At 44.6% G+C, this 23,516-nt stretch overlaps 1 protein-coding gene across 4 annotated transcripts in view; it reads left to right on the top strand.

Moving 5' to 3' along the window:
* The window catches only part of GPRIN3 (GPRIN family member 3), a 60,619-nt gene that overhangs the window by 5,800 nt on the left and 31,303 nt on the right, over nt 1-23,516 (top strand). The window contains exons 1-2 of one of the 4 annotated variants that reach the window (XM_063136235.1): nt 20,507-20,591; nt 22,057-22,259. The exons of 2 other annotated variants lie outside the window; for them this stretch is intronic. The gene's annotated coding sequence lies outside the window, so the exon portion shown is untranslated. Of the gene's footprint in view, nt 1-20,506; nt 20,592-21,862; nt 22,260-23,516 lie in introns of those variants that run through there. One more of the 4 variants, XM_063136238.1, reaches the window with a different exon arrangement.

Below are 23,516 nucleotides of genomic sequence, written 5' to 3'. Positions count from 1 at the left end.
TTCAGATCACTACTCAGTTGTAACGCCCAGTGCATGACCTTGGGCCAGTCACTCTGTCTCAGCCTAACCTACTTCACAGAATTGTTGGGAGGAGAAAATGCAGGATTGTGTATAGAGGGGAGAAAAGTGCATTGAGCGATTTTATATTTATTTATTTATTTACTTATTTATTAAGAAAAACTTCCTACATTTAAAAATTGCACTTTAGGAAAAAGGGTCCCAGTGTGGTGTAGTGGCTAGAGTGTTAGAGTTGGGAGATCCAGTTTCTAGTCCCCACTCAGCCCTGGAAACCCACTGGGTGACTTTGGGCCAGTCACAGACTCTTAGCCCAACCTACCTCACAAAGTTGTTGTTGTGAGGATAAAATGGAGAGGAGGGGGGTTATGTACGCCGCCTTGAGTTCCTTGGAGGGAAAAAGGGTGGGATATAAATGCAATCAATCTTACTAATTCATGAAATCTGAGTCACTTGTGTGTTTACAATAGGTAGGCAACACGCAGCGCACAAGCTGAATGTGGCCGCTTTTGCCACCTGCTATGAAAAAAGATAGAGAGGGGGAGTACAGTTTGCTGCTGAAATTGGGCAGCAAAGTGCTTTGGAGGCTTAGAGTAGATCAATTTAACTTGAAAACCAGCTACATTTGTCCATTCTAAGCCTCTGTAGCAAGGAAGCATTAGAGCAGACAAATGTAGCTCAATTTCAAAGTACATCTGTCCATTCTGAGGATCCTTAATGGCTTGCCATTGACGTTCAGTAGCAGACTGCTAGCTTTTTTTGCCACTGTTGCCACCAGATCTTGGTGGTGATGGTGGGAATGTGGCCCATGGCAGGTCCGGTGGGGGCACGGGTTTGCTTCCTGCACCGCCTGAAGTTGTCCACCCCTGGTTTACAGCAATCAAAGCAACTTAAATTCCATTGAATGAAAAGCCAATCCTTCCCTTGCTGCATATGCAAAAATGCCCACCCCCACCCCTGCCAGGAACCATTCAAGTATGTAATATATGTACCCTCCCCTTTTCCACACATGTATCAGAGACATGAATTGATGGAATCTGGAACAACTATGCCATATTTGTGTAGTACAGCCCCCTCCAGCCTGATGCCCTCCAGATATGACTACAATTCTATCCCTGTCCTGCACTGCTTGCAGATGATGGGAGTTGTAGTCCATCACAGCTGGGGGTGCCGGTTGGGTAAGGCAGTTGTAGTGGACTGACCCTTGATTGGTTTATAAGGATGCTTTGTTGTCCTGTCTAGATAACGATGCTATAGCAGTGTAACACTGGTACTTGTTCAGTGCGCTAGCAATTTCCTGCTGTCTTAGAGCAGCCTTAGATGGTGGACCAGGGACATGTTTTCCCCCAAAAGCTGCCAGTCGAGGGCTATCGCTCATAACCAAATTGGCATCTGAGCTGAGTGGATCCATGCAGGTTTTGGCACACGGCGAAACCATCCAGCTTTCGCTGTGTGCTCAACCTGCAACGCAATGAGCTTTCAGCCACTCTCTGTAAAGGAGAGTGATTTGCCAGCTGGCGGCCCAGAGAAAACACAGCTGCTTCGCTGTGTGTTGAGTTCTGCCCAGAATTGGAGATTCACTGACTCTGTGTTGTAAAAGAACATGCTGATTTTGATCACGTGAATTGGCTCAAAACAGCGGCTTTTCTGGTACTGATGGATGATGGTGAAAGAGTAAATAAGCACATGGGGGACTGGAAAAGAAATGACGCACTGTGGGTGTGCCTGAGCAAATAAAATGTAAACAAAAACAGGACAGCATCCTGTTCTTATAAGTAAGCAAATTGTGGTTGTGCCACAGGACAGTTGGAAGGAATGGTTAGTTCAGGGGTCCCCAACACAGGGCCCACGGGAGCCATCGTGCCCGCGGGCACCTCCAGTAGCACCCACAAATGGCTACCCAACATAGTACCCAGGAGCCCCTGAAGTTTGTCTTCAAAGTTGTGTCTGATAAAGAAAAGTACACACAAAAATGCATATATTACACAGAAATGCATGCAAAAATGCTTTATAATGGGAAAAATAGCTTGCAAGAAATACATGTAATTTGAAGAAATATGTAGGAAAAGCATACATTTTACAAAAGACACGTGAAAATACATATGAATTTTCATGCAGACTGAAAAATAAATTGTAGACTGATACAGAAGGAGCTTAACGTTGAAGAAATGAGTGAAATCAAACTTGATAGATTTGTGCATCCCTAGACAGCTATAGCCTTGCTACATTCCCCATGCCATAGTCATATACAGACTTGATTGCTGCAATGTGTTGTTCATGAGGCTACCTTTGAAGATTACTCAGAATTTGATTGAAAATGCAGTTGCCAGTTGGAACATATCTCGTTGCTATTAAAATATCTCTTCGCCGGCTTCTAGTTGCTTCTGGGGATAATGCAAGGTGCTGGTTTTGATATATATATATATATATAAAGCTTTAAATGCCTTGGGACCAGGGGCTTGTCTGTATGCCCTGTATACCCCTTTGAGGCTGTGCAGTGGCGTTGCATTGTTTAATTAACACAGCTGCCAACTCACAGCCACCTTGGGCTCACCCCCCCCCCCAAACTGTGCCTTTTCACAGTGTTGTTTCAAGAGCTTCGGCTATTGGGCAGTATAGAAATGCAATAAATAAATAAATAATTGTTTTCCTGTGACTTTTTCAGTTGCTCCGAAGCATCCCGGGCAGCCAGCAAGTCGAAGTCACAGCATGCTTCTGCTCTCCGTTCAAAATGGAGCAAAGGTTTTAGAAACTTTTGCCCCGCCCCATATGTGTGCCCCCCCCCCCGGCTAAATCTGACTCTCTCCCCCACCACTGGGGGGAAAAGATGAGGCTCCAGCTGAAAACAACTTTCTGCTATGTATAGGGTGACCATATGAAAAGGAGGACAGGGCTCCTGTATTTTTAACGGTTGTATTGAAAAGAAAATTTCTGCAGGTGTCATTTGTATATATGGAGAAGGAAAGGAAAGGAACCTCTCATGCAAGCACTGAGTCATTACTGACTCTTGGAGGGACTCCAGCTTTTGCTGTCGTTTTCTTGGTAGGCCTTATAGTGGTGGTTTGCCATTGCCTTCCCCGGCCGTTATTACCTTTCCCCCAGCTAGCTGGGTACTCATTTTACCGACCTCAGGAGGATGGAAGGCTGAGTCGATCCAAGCTGGCTACCTGAAACCAGCTTCCGCTGGGATCGAACTCAGGCCGTGGGGAGAGTTTCAGCTGCAGAAACTCCTGCTTTACCTCTCCGCGCCACAAGAACCTGGTGAAATTTCCTCTTTATCACAACAGTTAAAGCTGTAGGTGCCCTGCCCTCTTTTAAATCTGGTCACAGTATAGCTGCAGAATAGCTCCTGCGGCTTTAACTGTTATGATGAAGAGGAAATTTCACCAGGTGCGACATGCATACAAATGACACCTGCTGAAATTCCCTTTTCTATGCAACTGTTAAAGCTACAGGAGACCTGTCCTCCTTTTCATATGGTCACCCTAGCCATGTAACTCAATTGGTGCTACTTCGCAGTAGCAATGCTGTGGGATTTGGGGGGAAAGGGGAGGCAAAGTGGCGTTGTATAGACACGGTCCGAATCAGTTATAGAATTGGCTACTCCCTATACAGATCTGTCCATGTCAAAGATTTATATTTGCTGTGTTTGTGGATGGGAGTAGGGGATGTTGCTTCAGGTAATCCTGCCTTTAGAAGTTAAGTGAGTGCTGACTCGTCACAGGGCCTTTTCAGTGGTAGCATCTTGGTTGTAAGCACTCCCCTCAAGGACACTAGACAGACAATAGCTGTGCTGGCTGGGAATGATGGAAATTGCAATCCAACACATCTGGAGAACACCAGGTTGGGTAGGGCTGCTCTGTTCCATGGGTTTATAGGTAGGGTGTCCATATGAAAAGGAGGACAGGGCTCCTGTATCTTTAACAGTTGTATTGAAAAGGGAATTTCAGCAGGTGCCATTTGTATATATGGAGAACCTGATGAAATTTCCTCTTTATCACAACAGTTAAAGCTGCAGGTGCCCTGCCCTCTTTTACATCTGGTCACTCTAGTATAGCTCCTGCACTTTAACTATTGTGATGAAGACGGAATTTCATCAGGTTCTCCATATATACGAATGACACCTGCTGAAATTCCCTTTTCTATGCTGTTAAAGAGAGCTCCGGCTATTGGGTGGTATAGAAATGAAATGAAATAAGTAAATAAATAAATAAATGATACAGGAGCCCTGTCCTCCTTTTCATATGTTCAGCCCATTCTCTGGAAGATTCTTTATTATCATTACCCCATTCATTTTTAACTTTATTCCATTTTTTAAAACAATTTTTTCTTTTTCTTGCCAGCAGCCAAATGCGAATATATTTCCTAGCTCCACAGCTTCCTTGAATGCTGTAGGCACACTCTCCAATATCCCTCATTTTTCCTTTGTTTAAAATACTGAGTGGGCAACAGGCCTCCTAATTTGCTGAGGTGAGCACAGCAGGTCTCCAAGTTCTGAGCTTAAAAGATTCCAAGCAACTGAGGCACCAATGCGTTCGTTCCCCTGGGTTTTATTTTATCCATTAGCTAATTAGGCCTGGTTAAAAATCTACATCTCATATCCACTTTGAACATCACTTCAGTAATTTCCATCCATTTGATCTTAATCTGCCTTTGTCTGCCAGATAGGAGCAGGTCTCTCTCAGGTATGGTACTTTCTCCCTGCACAGGTAGACCATGATTAAATTGTTTCAGAACCATCAGTTTGAATCCGTCAAGGAAACAGTTTGGGGACAGGCTGTAATTTTGATTGCTTTTTTCCAGTTGTCCTTTTGAAAGTTCTGTCCCCAAGACAGGGCAAAATGGTGGGGGTGGGGGGCAGGGTAAAATGCTTATTTTTCTCTCTGCATAATAAAAGTCCCCACTAGCCATTTGGTCATCCGCTTATGGTCCGGCTTTTCCGCAGCCCCGGGCTGAGGCTGCGGAAGGTCTAGCAGGGTCCGTGGCTTTTCCCAGCTGTTCGCTTACTCGCGAGTAGCCAGGAGAAGTCACGCACTGGGCACAGCATTCCATAGGAGCGCTGTGCCCATCGGGCCGGGGGGGGGGGGGAGATGGGGGCCAGGGGAAAGAGCGGACCCGGCAGGAGAGGGGGTGGAAGAGGAACGGGGACAGGCATGGCGGACAGGGACAGGGCATGGTGAGCGGGGACGGCATGGCGGACGGGATAGGGCATGGCGAATGGGGACAGGCATGGCGGATGGGGGATGGGCATGGCGAGCGGGGGGAGGACGGGTGAGCGAGCGGGCAGGGGGGAATCAGGCATTGTGGGGGGAAATCAGGAGGAGCGGGGAACCCTTTATTTTTTTAAAAAAATACTTACTGTTCCGTTGGTGAGCTCCTACGCATATGGCCCTTTAAGGGGAAAAAAATGGAGGATGCAACGAGCCTTCCCTCGGCCCCGTCGCATCTTACGTGTGGACGGGGCCTACAGGCCGCGCTACTTCTAGCGCGGCCTGGCGCCTCCTCCCACATGGATTATCTGGTAGGTCTAGCAAGGCCCTGTAACATCAAGTAACGATTCTCATGAGCTATCATAGATTTTCCAGCCTCCAGTCTGCAGTTTGCAATTTGAAGAGCAGCTGCAAGTAAGCTCTGCAGAGAAGCAACATTGATTGGTCTGTTTGAATTTCAGCATCTGCTCCGCCTCTTTTAGGTTTTCCAGCCTCCAGTCTGCTGGAGGCGCGAGCCTTCGGCGTGAGCACAAGGGCTCTCGGCCTGAGGCTCTCTGCCGTGGGCGCGAAGCCGGTCAAGCGGAACTTCTACTCCGGAGGAAAATCCCAGCCGCGTTCCGGTCGCTGCTACTTTCTGATTCAGGACACAATCTTCTCATTTCCTCCTCTCAATTCTTCTCTCCTCATATCTGTTCCTTATGGCTCGTTCCAAGTTCGTCTCTCCCAACTTAGTTCCTATTCAGTGTCTCCCCTCTTCTCAGCTGCCTTTTTTGTGTTCCTTATGGAACTGTCGCTCTGTTGCTTCTAAGGCCCCTGTCATTCAGGACTTGTTTATCTCTAGGTCTCTCCACCTCCTTGCTCTTACTGAAACCTGGCTTCCTGCCCATGATACCGCCATCTCTGCTGCCCTCTCTCTTGGAGGACTCTCTTTCTCTTACACTAGTCGCCCAGAGGGTCGGGGTGGTGGTGTGGGTCTTTTATTATCTAGTTTGTGCCAGTTCCAGATTCTTTCCATTCTACCTTCACATTGTTTTTCCTCCTTTGAGGTACATGTGGTGAGGCTTTTCGCTCCATTGCGACTGCGGATTGCAGTTCTGTATCGCCCCCCAGGGTCGTCCTCAAAATTTATCTCTGATTTTGATTCGTGGCTGTCCTTTTTCATCTCTGATAACTGTCCTACTCTTATTTTGGGTGATTTCAATATTCATGTGGATGACCCTCAAGACGCTGCAGCTCTACGATTCCGCTCCTTATCTTCCTCTTATGATCTTAAGCTTTGGTCTGATGTACCCACACATTCCCTTGGACACTGTCTGGATCTTGTTCTCACTCGGAATTGCTCTGTTTTGGACTTTTCTACTGCTCACTTTCCGTTGTCAGATCATCATCTAGTTTCTTTCAATATTACTCATAATCCTCCTCCTTCACGTCCCGCTTCTTGCTCTTGTCGTGACTTGCAATCTATCAATTATGAGGCTTTTTCTCAGTCTCTAGCCTCCTCTCTTCCTTCTGTCTTTTCGGCTGTCTCCTTGGACTCAGCTGTCTCCTTCTTTAATTCCTCCTTATCTTCAACTCTTGATACTCTTGCTCCATCTACAACTCGGATAGTTCGCCCTTCTCAACCCCAACCGTGGCTCACCTCTTTCCTCCGCTACCTTCGCTCTTGTTCCCGGGCAGCTGAATGCCTTTCAAATTTGTACTCTCCTCTTTCTCTTCTGCCATTTCATTGGCCAAACAGCAGTATTACTCAACGTTGATCCAGTCAAATGCTAGACATCCTCAGCGGCTCTTTGCGTCCTTCAATTCTCTCCTGAAGCCTAATCCATCATCTCTCCCCGCCTCTCTGTCTGCTAATAACTTTGCCTCTTTTTTCAATGCTAAAATCCAAACTATTCGCTCTAATCTGGCCAGCTCTGCTCCTCTTCCAGTTCCTGTTCCTCATCTGTCAGTTCCTCCTGCAAATTTCTCTACGTTTCCTTCGGTCTCAGCTGATGAACTGTCTACAATACTGCGCTCCTCGAAGCCCTCCACTTGTTCTCGTGATCCGATTCCCTCTCACGTCTTTATTAACCTTATCCCTGCTATCCTCCCTTCCTTGCTTCATATTATTAATTTTTCTCTGTCCTCTGGTTCATTTCCTTCTGCTTTTAAACATGCTACAGTCTCTCCTATTCTCAAGAAACCTACTCTCGATAGGCTATCTCTGTCTAACTACCGACCTGTCTCTTTGTTGCCTTTTGTTTCAAAGATCCTGGATCGTGTGGTCTACTCTCGTTGTCTTGATTTTCTTTCTAGTAACTCTGCTCTGGATCCTTTTCAATCTGGATTCCGTCCTTTGCATTCCACTGAAACAGCCCTTACTAAGATCACCAATGATCTTCTTACTGCCAAGTCTAAAGGCCATTATTCCGTTCTTATTCTCCTTGATCTAACTGCAGCCTTTGACACGGTTGATCATGATCTTCTTTTAGATTCCCTTCATGACCTTGGATTTTGTGGCTCTGTCTATAACTGGTTTGCCTCCTATCTAGCGGGTCGCTCTTTCAGCGTGTTGGCTAATGGCAGCTCGTCTTCTTCTTTTCCCCTTTCTGTAGGGGTTCCGCAAGGCTCGGTGCTTGGTCCGCTGTTGTTTTCTTTATACATGTTGCCCTTGGGTAATCTTATTCAATCTCATGGCCTTCAATATCATCTGTATGCCGATGATACACAATTATATCTTTCTTCTCCGGATCTTTCTCCTGATGTTCACGATCGTATCTCGGCATGTCTCTCAGATATCTCAGCTTGGTTGCTTCATCGTCGTTTGAAACTTAATATGGCAAAGACTGAATTGCTTGTTTTTCCTCCTAAACCTTCTCCTCATCTCTCATTCTCTCTTACTGTCAATGATGTTACACTTACTCCAGTCAAGGAAGCTCGTAGTCTTGGCTTTATATTTGATTCCTCGCTCTCCTTTATTCCTCATATTGAGGCAGTAGCTAAATCCTGTCGTTTTTTCCTGTATAATATTGCCAGGATTCGATCATTTTTGTCTGTCTCTTCTGCCAAGACTCTTGTTCATGCATTGGTTATTTCTCGGTTGGACTACTGCAACCTTCTTCTCTCTGGCCTTCCTTCTTCTCACATCAGTCCGTTGGTTTCTGTTCACCACTCTGCTGCTAAGATCATCTTCTTGGCTCGCCGCTCTGACCATGTTACTCCACTTCTGAAATCTCTTCATTGGCTTCCAATTCACTTCAGAATCCAATATAAACTTCTCCTATTGACCTACAAAGCTTTTCACTGTCTAGCTCCTTCCTATCTCTCGTCTCTCATCTCACACTATTGCCCCGCTCGTGCTCTTCGCTCCTCTGATGCCATGTTTCTCGCCTGCCCAAGGGTCTCTACTTCCCTTGCTTGGCTTCGTCCATTCTCTTCTGCTGCCCCTTATGCCTGGAACGCTCTTCCAGAACATTTGAGAACTACAAGTTCAACCGCAGCTTTTAAAGCTCAGCTAAAAACTTTTCTTTTTCCTAAAGCTTTTAAAACTTGATTTTGTTCTGACTTTATACTGTTAGTTTTACCCTACCCAGTGCCTGTTTACCCTACCCTGTGCCTGTTTGCATTCTCTTCCCCTCCTTATTGTTTTATTATGATTTTATTAGAATGTAAGCCTATGCGGCAGGGTCTTGCTATTTACTGTTTTACTCTGTACAGCACCATGTACATTGATGGTGCTATATAAATAATAATAATAATAACTCCTTCCTCCACCTAATTCACTCGTATAATCACCGATACAGTGCTTTTGCTTAAGAATTAAGTGCAAAGAAATCAAGTGCATGCATGAACCAGCATGTGTGAACCAGCCTTCAGTGTGCCATATCTAAGGACCAGGGAATTTTGTGGCTGGGGGAACCTGGTACCCCATAGAAAGTCTTGCAGTTTCTTCTCTGCCCCACTTTATTTTATTTTATTATTTTTATTTATACATTTTTATACCGCCCAATAGCCGAAGCTCTCTGGGCGGTTCACAAAAATTAAAACCACAATAAAACAACCAACAGGTTAAAAGCACAATTAGAAAATACAGTATAAAAAGCACAACCAGGATAAAACCACACAGCAAAATTGATATAAGATTAAAATACAGAGTTAAAACAGTAAGATTTAAATTTAAGTTAAAATTAAGTGTTAAAATATTGAGAGAATAAAAACTTCGCTTCTGCCTGCTAAACAGGAAGGATTAGAGTGCTGTGGTATGCCACTGGGTGGACTGATACAAAAGAGAACAGGACCTCTTGCACTTTTAATAGTTGCTTAGAAGAGGGACTTCCTCCTTTTTAAAAAAAGTTCATTATTAAACTATTAAAAGTGCAGGAGCCCTGTCCTCGTTTGTGTCAGGCCACCCTGTAAGGGCTGATGCATTGCATGTAGAAGATCCCAGGTATAATCTCTGGGCTCTCAACTTAAAAATATAAAGATCAGAAGTAGCAAGTAATGGCAAAGACATCTCTGTAAGATCCTGGAGCACTTCTGTCGTTAAGGATGAGCAGTACTGGGTTAGCTAAACAAATAGTTTGACCTGGTATAAGGCAGCTTCCTTTGAAAAGTATTTCCTCTCTGTGTGGAATCTTTGGGAGGAAATGTAGATGCACATCTTTAATAGCTTTGTGGCAGGAGGAGGTTCAACAGATATTGGTATTTCTCCTATAGTGACAGAAGCTGCAACCTATTAAAAGCATTAGCAGTCTATGTGTACTCTATACCTAAAATAAAATAAAACAAGGTTCCTTTCCTTGTGGTAATAGTATTGAAAGGAGGCAGTCCTAGGGGTGTGGTGTGAAGCTTCTCTGCTCTGTATGGCTAATAGAGGCTGTTTGTACATCTTAGTGACATTCAATGGCAGATTGAGAGTTGTTGAACACACGCAAGCCGCTTCCCATTTCCAGCAACAACCTACGAATGCAGTAAACATATGTTATAACTGTGATGTCCAAACCCAGACATTTTATGTTGTTTGTGGGTTAAACAATCCAAGGCTAACCCATGGTTTGCTCTTGATTTAACCTTGGATTGTTTAACCCACAAACAACCCAAAGTGCCCAGATATGCCACATTCATAGGCTGTGGCTGGAAATGTCCCTACAGTTAGTTAACCTATGTTTTTGCCCTGAATGCCTCTGTTACATGCAAGCAAGGTCTACATCTCTCTTACTCAGGGCCTCCATTCATTTATCTCACTGTTCACGCATCTATACCTCTATTTATCTATACCTCTCTATTTATCTATACCTCCATTTATCTATACCTCTCTTCCTATGAACACATATCCTATGGCTGAAAAAATTCCAAGTTTGTACTCATTATTTTTTTAAAAAAATGCATATAAGGAGAGAAAATAGTTTCAAAATGTTTGCACAAGTTTTTTAAATTATTTATTTAATTAATTGTTTTTGAATTTCCCTCAAATAAAGTTTTCCTTGTTTATAGAGTAGCAATTGAGCACGAAGGAAAGAAATTTCAAATATATAGGAACTTAGGAGGATTCCTTATATTGAATCAGATGTGTGCAGCTCAGGGTTGTCTGCACTGAATGGGTCTTTCCCAGCCCAGAGATGGCAGTATCGAACCCGAGAGAGACCTTTGCATGCAAAGCATGCGCTCAGCTGCTGACCCAGGGGCTTTCCCCTGTGCAGAACTGATCCTCTCTGAGTTGTTAGGTGCTTCTAAATGAGGTTTTTATTCTGCAATTGCCTGCTTCATTCATAGAATTTATTTATTTTATTTATTTTATTTATTTATTGCATTTGTATACCGCCCCATAGCCAAAGCTCTCTGGGCGGTTCACATAAGATAAAAACACTTAAAAACAATATACAAAGATTAAAAAAACAGAAAAACAAGCAAAATACACATACATTTAAAACTACTATAACAACTTTAAAAACAATGAGCCAAAAAACAAACAAAAAACAGACCCACGGTCATTACACATTGCTAAATGCCTGGGAGAAGAGAAAAGTCTTGACCTGCTGAAAGATGACAGTGTCGGTGCCAGGCGGGCCTCATATTGTACTGAATTGTACAGCATCTCCCATTTGTAAATTTCTTCTGTTTTCCCATCATTTCAATTTATTTTTTCTGACCAACAGAAACATCTGTTAAGGAGGGAAAGACAGAATAGCTGCAGAATACCTTTTGATCAGAGCAATCCATCTGGAAGCACCCTTTGTGTTATGCATAGAAAATACTACCACTTTACCCAATAGTACAGCATAAGCTGCCTTCCTGTGTGGATTTACTGCAGAGACTCTTCTTATTTGGGGCTCATTTGCATTGTTCAACAGTAAAGCAATCCTCTCCCCCATTAGTGCTTGTTTTTTAAACCATTGTTAAAGCCAGCATGGGGTAGTGGCTAGAGTGTTGGACTGGTAGTCGGGCGATCCGGGTTCTTGTCCCCACCCGCCCATGGAAACCCACTGGGTGAATTTGGGCCAGTCATAGACTCTCAGTCCAACCTACCTCGTAGGGTTGTTGTTGTGAGGATAAAATGGAGAGGAGGGGGATTATGTACACCGCCTTGGGTTTCTTAAGGTGGGATATAAATGGAATAAATAAATGTAATGAAGAAATAATGAAATAATGAAATGAAATGAAATGTGGCAACTTCAGAGTGGCACATTTCATTCCTTTCTGAGAACATAAACATTTGCCTTTCTGAAACTCACCAAGGGTCTGTTCCTGCAGCATTGTATGTTGAACAGTGGCCAGCCAGCTGCTTATTTATGTATTTATCTATTAGCAATATTTATACACTGTTTCTCATTTGAAGCAAATCCTGAAGCAGTTTACAAAAGAATAAAAACAAACAGAAACTGTACACACATAGCACACGTACAGAATAGTATAATGAGGCTGGTAACAAAGATAGCTCATGGCTGGGGAAAAGGCAAAGTAAACAGATAACTTAGAAGCAAGAGTGGTGCAAAATCTCCAGCTGTCTGAGAGCATGCGCTGCCCATTCCTTCCACCTACCCTGCTGCCACCATTTCTCAGCTCAGTGCTTCTTTCTGAGGGGTCTTTCCACAGAGCAGGACATTGTTGACAAGGTGGCCCTGGAAACCACCTGCATTGTCGTGGCCCAGGCAGTCTCTAGGGCAGTGGTTCTCAACCTGGGGCGCTCCAGATGTGTTGGACTGCATCTCCCAGAATGCCCCAGCCAGCAGAGCTGGCTGGGGCATTCTGGGAGTTGTAGTCCAACACATCTGGAGCGCCCCAGGTTGAGAAAGGCTGCTCTAGGGCCTCCTTTCCCATAATGCCTCTCTCTGTGGAAGGGACCCCCTTAGAGCAAGACATTTGGCTCTGGAGAGCTGCTCTGGCTACTTTCCTGTCATGGCATTGCCACAGTAGAAGAGCTGCCAGCATGGCTCTCCAGGAGAGCCTGCTCATCTGATATTTCTGTGGCCTAATCTACACCATTTATTTATTTATTTTATTTATTTATTACACTTATATACCGCCCCCATAGCCAGAGCTCTCTGGGCGGTTTACAGAAATTCTAAAATTGAGATAAAAATGAGTATACAAAATTTAAAATTCTAAAACGCAGAACATACACACATAAAGCATTAAAAACCGTTAAAAAACTAAACATGTGGGTGATTTAAGATGTGCTGCCATATGCCTGGGCAAGAGGAAAGTCTTAACCTGGCGCCGGAAGGATAGCAGCATTGGTGCCAGGCGAGCCTCCTCAGGGAGATCGTTCCACAGTCTGGGGGCCACCACTGACAAGGCCCTGTCCCTCGTTGCCACACTCTGAGCCTCTCTTGGAGTAGGCACCTGGAGGAGGACCTTAGATGTTGAACGTAGTGACCGGGTATATTCACGTCGGGAGAGGCGTTCTGTCAGGTATTGTGGTCCCAAGCTGTGCAGGATATTGCACTATGAAAGTGGTATATAAAGGCAGGAGCCACACCAAGCAGGATATAGCGATATGAAAGTGGTATATGTGATATGTGTCAATGGGCCCCAGCAGTTGTCGGTGCACTTCAGTACTGCTATAAAGCAGTAGTGTGGCTCCTGCCTTTTATATACCGTTTTCATACTGCAATATCCTGCTTGGTGTAGATTAGGTGTCTCCCAGCTTGGCAGATGGAAGTTTTGCCTCTTGCTGTAGAGGTGGTCTTAGACAAGCTAATAACCTATTATGGTTTTAATTTTTGTGAACCGCCCTGAGAGCTTTGGCTATTGGCCGTATAAAAATGTAATAAATAAATAAACAAACAAATAAACCTTCATTTGGTGACCACATATTACCTGCACAGGTTGAGTGTGGAATTAGGCAATGCGTTATAGTGAATATTAGGCTGCCGTGAAGCAAGAAGCCCTTTTAATGTAGCTGGAATCCTTAAACCCTCAGGGAGGACTGGATAAAAATGCTGTCTTTCATAGCTGTTTTGTATGTCAAGGACAAACTGTTAATAGATACTCCATTTTATATCTTGAGCCCAGAGTGCAGAGGGATTGGAATTCTTAATTTTATTTTAATGAGGGGTAGAGCACAGGCGCAGTGGGGGAATTATGCAGATGGCTACAAAAATAGGCTTTAATGAGTCCATTCAGGCATACAACCATGCAGTTGATATTAAAGTTATCTTGGCTTGTTTTGCTGATTTTTGCAAAGAGGCAAATTGTGCTGATTTTCTTTTTTCATGTAGAAATGGATGAGTTTACAGGGTTTGGAGGTTTTTTGAGAGGGATATCCTAAAAGAAAAACAGTTAAAAAGAAAGAAGCAATATATATTGACTATTTGGGTTTATAAATCCCACAATTCCAGGGGCGCAAAACAGACTAAGGCCTTCGCTAGACCTACCTGTTACTGCACGACGGAGGGGTGAAGATCTCGCGATGTGTTTATCACGAGATCCCCTCTCTGTTTACAAGCGGCGCGCGATGGCCTCGGAATGAAAGGATGTCACGCCCGCCATTTTTTTTAAAGACAGAGAAGATGCGCACGAGCGCTCATGCGCAAAAGGTAATTTAAAACAAAACCTTTTCCTGCTCACCTCACCCCCGATGAGCGCTGAGCTCCTGAGGAGCTCTGCTCCCCGTGTGTGGGTCCTGGCTCCTCATGAGGAGCCGGGACAAAGCGCAGTGCCCAGCCACACATAAAAACCGGGTCTAAAGTGTAGGGTGAGATCCCAGGGCAAGGGAGCGATCATCCCTCCCTGATCCCGGGATCCCCTGTGCGTCATGTGGACACACAGGGACAATCCCAGGGATCGCCCCTGGATTTTGCCCCGTTCTAGTGAAAGGCTGCAATCCTCTAAACACTCGATTTGGAAGTAAGTTCCATTGAACTCTTGCTTCTGAGTAGATATGCATAGAATTGTGCTATAAAGCTGCAGTCCTGAAAACAAGCTGCACTGAACATAGTACAACTTACTTTGGACTGTAGATATATAGCAGGGGCGAGCAACTTATGGTCCCCCCAGATGTGGCGAGGGCTGATGGAAGTTTAAGCCAAAACATCTGGAGGACCACAACTTTTCTACCCCTGATGTATAGGATTGCAGTGTTGATTAATTGTGTGCATTTTAGTTGATTGGTCAAATTACATTCACATGTGAACAAATGTGTGTGTGTTTGCATCCCTATTTATAAATGAAGCCAAAGTAAGAACCTGATTCTAATTATGTCGGCCTAGAAGTAAATCCCTCTAATTTTCAAAGATTCCTTGGACTGCTTCATTAATGTGTATGCAATGAAAAGCACCATGTTGTGCCTTTGCTGCATGGCAGAAATTAGATTTTGAGGCTAAAGGCAACAAGCAGATGCTAGATACCAAAACAGCAAGTTGAAAACATTTTGGATAGCTTTAGCATCATCATCATCATCATCATCATAATAATAATAATAATAATAATATATTTTTTACCCGCCTCTCCCTCTGGATTGAGGCGAGGAACAACATCAAATACAAAAATACTATAAAATACATAAAACTGATTAAAAATATATAAAACTAACACATTATTAAATTAACAGCCAGACATCTTAAAATTCGACTGGGTAGGCCTGCCGGAAGAGATCCATCTTTATAGTTTTTTAAAAAAATTCAGAAAGACTTTTAAGTTGGCAGATCTCTCCTGGCAGGCCATTCCACAGTCTGGGTGCAGCAGAAGAGAAGGTCCTCTGTGTAATGGTTGTCAGCTATCACTTTATCCACATGCTGAGTTTGGCTAGGTTAGAAAGACCATTCAAAGCCTGTGCTGGTATGGTATAGTATAGTAAATGGAGTAGAAGTCAGTGTCATCCCATGGTGAGCAACTTGTGGTCTTCCAGATGTTCCCAGGACATGGTCTGAAGGCACATGAGGCGGCCAGCACCTTGCTGAAGCTCAGCAGGCCTGGGTCTGGCCAGTGCTTGAAGGGGATATCGCTTTGGATTCCCACGTAGACACCTTGAGTTCCATGATGGAAGGAAGGTGGGATATGAAGATGTTGTTGGACTGCAGCTTCCACCAGCCCTGGCCAGCATAGCCAATGGTAAGGGATGATGGGAGATGCAGTCCAACAACATCTAGGGGTCCACAAGTTGCCCACCCTTTCTGTAGTTAGTCTCAGTGACACGGTTCACTTAAGAGTAGGCCAGATGAATACATTTCAAGGCTAAAGTAGGCCAGAGCATAACTGACTGTGACATTAATGTGACTGGTGCCAGGGTGAGTGTGAACGTTTTGAAGGACAAAATGAATAAAATGTAGAAATAAAATGTAGAGTTTGATGTTTCCGCACACCTTTTGGCTCCCATCTTGGGAAGCTGCCTTAAACCAAGCCAGATCATTGGTCTGTCTAGCTCAGCCTTTCCTAACCTGGTGCCCTCCAGATGTGTTGGGCTGCAATTCCCATCATTCCCAGTCTAGCACATCTGGAGAACGAGATAATGGGTGTTGCAGTCCAACACATCTGGAGGGCACCAGGTTGGGGAAGGCTGGTCGTGGTCATTGTCCATTAACTGGAATATTTCAGAAAGGAGTCTTTCCCAGAAATTGAGACTTGAGACTTTTTGCAAACAATGGATGGGCTCTATCACTGAGCTGCGGATAACCCTTGTATAAACATAAGATGAGTCTTTCTGCACACTACATGATTGTTCGTCCCATGACAGGAATAACTTGAGTGTGAGGGCCGGTGGGATGCCCTCAGGTCTTCCCCTACCTTCTTTCATTGTGTCCGTCACTCCCAATATGTGATGTGGTGAATTCTTAGTCCTTAGTTCTCTCTGCTTCTGACACACATTCATCATAGGGCTCATCTACACCAAGCAGGATATTCCACTATGAAAGCCGTATTTAATAGGGATAAATGCCAAGTTCTACATTTAGGAAATAGAAACCAAAGGCACAGTTACAAGATGAGGGATACTTGGCTCAGCAATACTACAAACGAGAAAGATCTTGGAATTGTTGTAGATTGCAAGCTGAATATGAGCCAACAGTGCGATATAGCTGCAAGAAAGGCAAATGCTATTTTGGGCTGCATTAATAGAAGTATAGCTTCCAAATCATGTGAGGTACTGGTTCCTCTCTATTCGGCCCTGGTTAGGCCTCATCTAGAGTATTGCGTCCAGTTCTGGGCTCCACAATTCAAGAAGGACGCAGACATGCTGGAGCGTGTTCAGAGGAGGGCAACCAGGATGATCAGGGGTCTGGAAACAAAGTCCTATGAAGAGAGACTGAAAGAACTGGGCATGTTTAGCCTGGAGAAGAGAAGATTGAGGGGAGACATGATAGCACTCTTCAAATACTTAAAAGGTTGTCACACAGAGGAGGGCCAGGATCTCTTCTCGATCCTCCCAGAGTGCAGGACATGGAATAACGGACTCAAGTTAAAGGAAGCCAGATTCCGGCTGGACATCAGGAAAAACTTCCTGACTGTTAGAGCAGTGCGACAATGGAATCAGTTACCTAGGGAGGTTGTGGGCTCTCCCACACTAGAGGCCTTCAAGAGGCAGCTGGACAAGCATCTGTCAGGGATGCTTTAGGGTGGATTCCTGCATTGAGCAGGGGGTTGGACTCGATGGCCTTGTAGGCCCCTTCCAACTCTGCTATTCTATGATTCTATATAAAAGGCAGGAGCCACAACACTGCTTTATAGTGATATTGAAGTGCACTGCAGGATCTACACTACTGCCTTATAGTGGTAATGAAGTGCACTGACAACTGTTGTGGCCCATGACACATCTACACCAAGCAGGATATAACACTATGAAAGTGCTATGTGTCATGGACCCCAACACTTGTCAGTGCACTTCAATACCATTATAAAGCAGTAGTGTGGCTCCTGCATTTTATATACCGCTTTCATACCACTTCATAGTGGAATATCTACTTGGATGAGCCCATAGGCTTGTATTCTGTCATATGGACTAGCCTGTTAGGAGCAGTTTTGTGTGAAGGATCTGCATTAGTGACAGGGATTGGATTAAACCAGCAGTTCTTAAACATTTTCTTCCTAAAGAAGCATTTTAAAAATGCCAGTGGTCTCAGGGCCAAATTGAACATTTCTTTAAGCATTCAAAGTAGCTAAGCATTCTACTTTTATTTACTCTCAGGTAAGTGCACAGAACCCCAATTTCGATTGGGCCTACAGCACTCCAGAAAAGGGGGAAGGTTAGACTTCCTCCACTCTTTGGGGGTGGGGGTGGGGATTCCATCTGCAACCCTTATAGCGGAGTTTAAAATAAAAGAAGAAATATTGGCGTGGGGAAAGAATTTCACAATGAGAAGGTTTAAACTCTACTCCTGGAGTCTTGTGGTCTTGATCTGAATTGGGCCCCCATGCACTTACAGGAGAGTAGGGAAAGGTAGCACACATTAATCCACTATGTGTGCCTTACCGAACATTTAGTTTGGCCCTCAGCAAACCATTTGATAAATGTTTTGGCTCTACAAATTAGAGCACATGCATAATGGTAGGGTTGTTTTTCTACTTTGATGGATGCCCTGTTTTCGTAGACTGTATCAGTGCCAGTGAGTAAAATAAAAGATTTCTTATACCAAGGCCTTGCTCGCCTTTTCAACAATCTAGTCCTGGGGCCTTGCTAGACCTGCCGGATAATCCGGCAGGGAGGAGGGGTGACAGCACGCTACAGCTAGCGCGCGCCGTCTTCTACACGTAACACGCGACAGGGCAAGGGGAAGCCCCGTCGCGTCGGCCATTTTTTTTTGCCTTAAAGGAGCCATGTGCGCCGGAGCACCGCCGGAGAAGGTAAGTGGTTTTTTTTACAAAAATAAAGCCCCCCCTGCTCCCCCTGCCCCTGATTCCTCACCTGCCTGCTCGCTTGTCCTCCCCTCATCCGCCAGGCCTGTCCCCGTCCCCGATCTTCTCCTCCCCCCCCCTTGCCAGGCCCGATGCCCATGTCCGTCCTTCTTCCCTTCCCCCCTTGCCATCCCCGGGTTAAGGCAGGTTTTAGCGTGGCCTGACCCCGGATTCTCCTGTGCATCATCTGGATGCACAGGAGGGAAACCGGGCCTCACACCGCGCTAACGCCTGGTCTAGCAACGGCCCTGGTCAAAATGGCCTTAATCTCCATCATCAGAAAAAAATAAATCAAGTGCAGGGCCAAGTGCAGATATTCTCAGTTGTTCCGCATCCTTTCCAGAGACTACTTGAATGGAACTTGCAGATCACCTGTCCAAGCACACAGTCATTAGCAGTAGCTTCCCTTTTCATCCAAACTGGTAAATCACTGTTAACAGCTTTAGAACTATCATGGTTTGAAGCTGGCTTAATATCCTGGCTTGTTCTGAAGCATGTGACCATAGTTTCCTAGTTTAGACAAAATGGGAAAATATGCTTAAGTTGGTTCGTTTTTAGTTTGTGCAAAAAGAAGAGTGAAGTGGCTGTGTTTGAACCCAAAGGCTAGCTGATATCTAGGCTTATTAAGCTGAGATATTGATCTTCCAAGCAGGATCCATGTGCACATATTGACAAGATTATATGCATTTTGAATAAATACAATATGCATATTGTAGGCTAGCAAACAGACTTCAATCACAATGGATGCAGGCAATGGTAAAAAGGAATATTTAAACAAAATAATGAAAATAATGCATGGCTCGAATGAAAATGCATGTGTTTTAACAAAATCACCTTGCAGAGAATGCTTAAGGTAGATTATCGGTTGATGAAACTGTTATCAGTCAAGTGAAATCAGTGTGTGTGTGTGTGTGTGTGTGTTTTTGTGTGTGTGTGCGCACTTATATTCTAATCTGTTCCTGGACTTTGAACTGTGCAGCTATTTTGCAGAAACAAAGGCTTGTGAAGGCTGGTATTCTAATCACAGATATTTAGTTACTTATTAAATCTGCAAAACTCTTGCACCAAAGTTAGTCTCTGTGTGAGTATGTGTGGCAGGAATAAGCATTTTGAAAATGTGATTTGTTTACATAGAAATGTATGTCCTGTACCTGCCCTTCAAAGCGGAGGTGCCTCAGTCAAATAAAAACAGTAAACCAGCAGTCAACATCTTAAAAAAAAAACCTAAGCAAAAACAGGCCACTAAAACACAGAAAACAGCAATAAAACATAAAACTGACAAAGCTAAGAAGGACCAGGCCTAAAGAAAATAAATCTGGACTGCAGATAGATCAAAGCCTCTTTGGAAAAGAAGTGGGTTTTTTTCAGAGAGCAATGGAACACTTGCTAAGAGAAAACATAAGCTCTTTGGTCAGGGAGGTCCTACATTCCTGGTGCCACAGCAGAAAAGGCCCTAACAGTTGCTGGGGATACATAAATCTCTGAAGATAAAGGGGCAGTTCAAAGGACCCCACCAGATGGCTTCAGAGAGTGTCTATATTCATATGTGGAGGAAAAGAGGGATCCTTTAGGAACAGTAGTCTTAAGCCATCTTTTTGACTTCTTCAGTGCTGGCTTTTAAACAGACCTTGAAAACCCATTTATTCTGAGCTGCATTTAATTAAGTTGCGGAATCTTTTAATGTTTTATATTGCTCCTGGTTTTAAACTGTTGGTTTTAAACTACTCTTCCTACCTGTTTAAATTAATAATGAGTGCTGGCTTTTGAAATGTTTCAAGTGCTGCATCAACTCGGATTGCATCTTATTGGAATGATGTTTTATCCTCTTTATGGAAGCCGCCTAGAGAGGGCTTTGGGTTTTTTAAAAAGTTTAAAATAAATAATTTAATTCAGTATGATCGCCATTAGCCGGCATGTTGAATTGAACAAGGAAACAATCCAGTAAGGGAATATTACATCTACATTCTCAAATAGCAGGCTGGTAAGATGGTTGACTCCCCATGGACTGCAGATCTGAAAACTCCATTGAAAGAGCTGCTGGGATGGTGTTCTACCAAATAGGTACAATATTTATTTATTTATTAATTTAAAACATTTATATCCCGCCCTATATCAGTAAGATCTCAGAGTGGCGTACAGATAAAAACACACAGTATAAAATAATAAATATGCACAGTTGAAAACAAATTAAACCATGATCCAAGTTAAAACAATATATAATTTAAAAGCAGTAAAAGCAATACAAGTTCATTTATATATATCACGAGTGTTAAACCTCTTTCAGCCAGAGAGCTAAATTCAGTTTTGGAGACGATCTCAGGGACCTCATTTACAGTGTTGGTCTGGGAGTCGGGAGATCCGGGTCCTAGTCCTCACTCGGCCGTGGAAGCTCACTGGGTGACTTTGGGCCAGTCACAGACTCTCAGCCCAACCTAACTCACAGGGTTGTCATTGTGAGGATTAAATGGAGAGGAAGAGGATTATGTTTGCCGCCTTGGGTTCCTTGGAGGAAAAAAGTCAAGAAATCAATGCAATAATTTATTATTATTTTTTTAAAAAAAGGTGAAATGGGTGGGGCCAGAATTCCAAAAACACCAGCATATTTTAGCTTAAAGCTCTTACTGTCAGTAACTAAGGCCTAATCTACACCAAGCAGGATATTGCACTATGAAAGTGGTATATAAAAGGCAAGAGCCACACCAAGCAGGATATAGAGATATGAAAGCAGTATATGGTATGTGTCAATGGGCCCCAACAGTTGTTAGTGCCGTTCAATACCGCTATATAGCAGTAGTGTGGCTCCTGCCTTTTATATGCCACCTGCTTTCATAGCGCTATATCGTGCTTGGTGTAGATTAAACCTAAGTCTTAGGAGATACATTTCAAGCTTGTAAAATGGGGGAAACTGCACAAAAGGTGGGAAACCACCAAATGATAGTTAGGGGGAAGAGGTAGGGCCATCTGTGGAATCCCAGCAAACCAGATTTGGATCTGAAGTGGACCAGATTTGGCCCACGGACCAGAGGTTCAACACTGCTGATATAAATGGTTTGGGCTGAATTGAAAGTCAAGGGGTGTTCCTTCCTCTCTTTTTCCAAATTCAGTGATTAAAGCATATGGAAACATTCCTGCTTTTAATTCTTCCATACACGGCAACTGAGACATCCACAAGCACACGACAGGACTGTGCTAATGACGTGTTTGAGGGTTTAGGTCTACTGCTGCTGCTCCTGTCTCGCCTTTATTCTTTAGGCCCCACAGCTCCACAGCACAACAACCTAGCCCTCAGTTTCCCATTCCGCTGCCACCATTTGCTTTCTCCTCAGACACCTCCACAGACCACACCAGTTGTTTGTAAATATAATTGGAATTTATTAACTCAAGTAAATGCATGTATAAGCTTAATGGTTTCCTCAGTTCAAATGCGTATGGTTACAAGGTTAAAAGTGTATTGGTTTCAGTCACTTCTTTATTACTAGGTTTCACTATATAGTCCTAAAATCTTCTACTTCTCTCTACCTCACAGAATTCTAACCTACACACTGTGGGCCTTGCTAGACCTACCGCCGAATCCGGCGGTGAGGAGGGGCCAGGCCGCGCTAGAAGTAGCGCGGCCTGTCGGCCCCGTCTACACCTGAGGCGTGACGGGGCCGAGGGAAGCCCCGTCGCGTCCTCCATTTCCCCCCCACCTTAAAGCGGCCACGTGCGCAGGAGCGCACCAACGGCCAGGTAAGTATATATATATATATATATATATATATATATATTAAAAAAGCCCCCCCACCTCCCCTGGCCTTTGATCCCCCCTCTCCCCCCCATGTCCCCACCTGCTATATGCCGCCGATGTCCCCAGCCACTGTGTGCCGCCACCGCCAATGAGGATGATGTCCCCAGCTGGCGTTTCCTGCTGTCTGTCCCCCGGCCTGTGATGCCTGCAGGCCAGGGGACATGACGACAGCAGGAAACGCCGGCTGGGGACATCGTCCTCATCGGCGGCGGTGGCGGCACACAGCGGCTGGGGACATCGGTGGCAAATAGCAGGTGGGGACATTGGGGGGAGGGGGGATCGAAGGCCAGGGGAGGTGGGGGGATGGGGGGCAAGAGCGCTGTGGCCCATCCACTGCTTTTCCCGGCTGCTCGCACATAAGTGCGGTAGCCAGGAAAAGCAGCGGAACGGTCCACACGCCCGCGGTTCCGGCCTCAGGGAGTGGATCAAGGGAGGGTTTAGCCCAGCCTGACCCCGGGATCCCCTGTGCGTCATCTGCACGCACAGCAGGGAGCCTGGGCCTCGCACCGGGCTAAACCCTCATCTAGCAACGGCCCCAATCTCTCACTCTTTTCACAGACCATCTCATAACACTCAAACTCTCACACTCTACTGACTCATCTCACCCCCGCCTCTCACTAAACTATAGATAGATACATTTCTCTAGCTCCTCCCACTCATACTCAGCCGATCTGCACTCCCCCTCAACCATCCAATCAACATGCAAACATTCAACCCCCTCTACTAATTGTAAATACCTTGAGGCCTATTCAATACTGGGCCAGGTTTAAGGTTCTAGTACTAGTGTACAAAGCCCTAAACAACTTGGGACCAGGATAACTGAGAGAGTGCCTTTCTCCCTTGCCAACCAGCCTGGTAATCTGAGGGCATGTTCCTGGTGGTTCCACATGGAGCTATGGTCTGATTGGAGTCCACCAGGAGAAGAGCCTTCAGTGTGGTGGCCCCCTTCCTATAGAATTCCCTAATTTTGGAGGTCAGGCAGGTTTCGGCACCTCCTGAAAACATTGTTGTTCCAGGAAGCTTTCCCTGAATGATCGACTACAGTTTTATCTGAACCTTGTTCTTTAAAGTGTAATTTTAATTGTGTTTTTATTGTTTTTATTCTTTTATTCTATTTGTTCACCGCTCCAAAACCCTGAGCAGGGTATAAATACTCTTAGGCCTAATCTACACAAAGCAGGATATTACACTATGAAAGT

Source organism: Elgaria multicarinata, chromosome 10 (genome assembly GCF_023053635.1).
Source record: "Elgaria multicarinata webbii isolate HBS135686 ecotype San Diego chromosome 10, rElgMul1.1.pri, whole genome shotgun sequence".
Taxonomy (NCBI): Eukaryota; Metazoa; Chordata; class Lepidosauria; order Squamata; family Anguidae; genus Elgaria; species Elgaria multicarinata.
This window is presented reverse-complemented; position numbering and strand designations above follow the sequence as displayed.